This window comes from Egretta garzetta, unplaced genomic scaffold (genome assembly GCF_000687185.1).
Source record: "Egretta garzetta isolate BGI_Z169 unplaced genomic scaffold, ASM68718v1 scaffold609, whole genome shotgun sequence".
In the NCBI taxonomy this organism is placed as follows: domain Eukaryota; kingdom Metazoa; phylum Chordata; class Aves; order Pelecaniformes; family Ardeidae; genus Egretta; species Egretta garzetta.
Window position 1 is genome coordinate 124305 of NW_009260771.1, and position 1609 is coordinate 125913.

The window sequence follows — 1609 nt, forward strand, 5'->3', positions numbered from 1 at the left end:
GACCTGGGGGTACTGGTTGACAGCCGGCTGAATATGAGCCAGCAGTGTGCCCAGGTGGCCAGGAAGGCCAATGGCATCCTGGCCTGTATCAGGAATAGTGTGACCAGCAGGACAAGGGAAGTCATCGTGCCCCTGTACTCGGTGCTGGTGAGGCCGCACCTCGAATACTGTGTTCAGTTTTGGGCCCCTCACTACAAGAAGGATGTTGCATTGCTGGAGCATGTCCAGAGGAGAGCAACCAAGCTGGTGAGGGGTCTGGAGCACAAGTCATACGAGGAACGGCTGAGGGAACTGGGGTTGTTTAGTCTGGAGAAGAGGAGGCTGAGGGGAGACCTGATCGCCCTCTACAGCTACCTGAAAGGAGGCTGTAGGGAGGGGGGGGTCGGCCTCTTCTCCCTGGTAACAGATGATAGGACGCGGGGGAATGGTTTGAAGCTGCGCCAGGGCAGGTTTAGGTTAGATATTAGGAAAAACTTCTTCACTGAAAGGGTTGTCAGGCTCTGGAATGGGCTGCCCAGGGAGGTGGTAGAGTCCCCATCCTTGGAGGTATTTAAAAGAAGGATAGATGAGGTGCTTAGGGACATGGTTTAGTGGTGGGATGGCAGGGTTAGGTTAAAGGTTGGACTCGATGATCTCAAAGGTCTTTTCCAACCAAAGTGGTGGGTGGGAAACCATCATGGGGATGGGAAACCATTACTGGGATGGAAAACCATTGTTGGGATGGAAAACCGTCACGGGGCTGGGAAGCCCTCGTTGGCATGGGAAACCATCGCTGGGATGGGAAACCCTTGTTGGGGTGGGAAACTATCATGGAGATGGGAAACCGTCACGGGATTGGGAAATCATTGTTGGGATGGGAAACCATCACGGGCCTGGGAAACCCGTGTTGGGGTGGGAAACCATTGCTGGGGTGGGAAACCATTGCTGGGGTGGGAAACTCTCGTTGGAATGGGAAGCCATCACGGGATTGGGAAACCATCGTTGGGATGGGAAACCCTTTTTGGGGTGGGAAACCATTGCTGGGGTGGGAAACCATCGCTGGGGTGGGAAACCCTCGTTGGAATGGGAAACTGTCACGGGACTGGGAAATCATTGTTGGGATGGGAAACCATCACAGGGCTGGGAAACCCTCGTTGGGGTGGGAAACCATTGCCGGGGTGGGAAACCATCGCTGGGGTGGGAAACGGTTGAGGTGTCAGATGATTATATTGGGTCCTCCTGAAAGGCGTTTAAAGAGCGATGCAATCATCGGGTACAGGCAACGCAGCCTCACCAAGGGAAAGTCCTCTTTAACTTAATGTTGTCCTACGGTAACGTCACCTGCCCAGAGGGTGAAGGGGAGGCGGTGGGTGCAGTTTTTCTGGATTTTAGTAAAAGTAAGGCTGATCCTTCAGATGTCCAACTGTGACAGGAGCCGGTTCACCACTGGGTGAAGAACCGTCTGGACGGCGCGGCCCAAAGGGCTGCAGTGAACGGGGCTGCGTCTGGCTGGTGACCGGTCACCGGCCGTGTTCCGCAGGGCTCAGTCCCAGGGCCGGCGCTGCTCAATATTTTGATCCGCGACCTGGCGGCGGGGGCTGAATGCGCCGTTAGCGAGGTCGCCGACCGT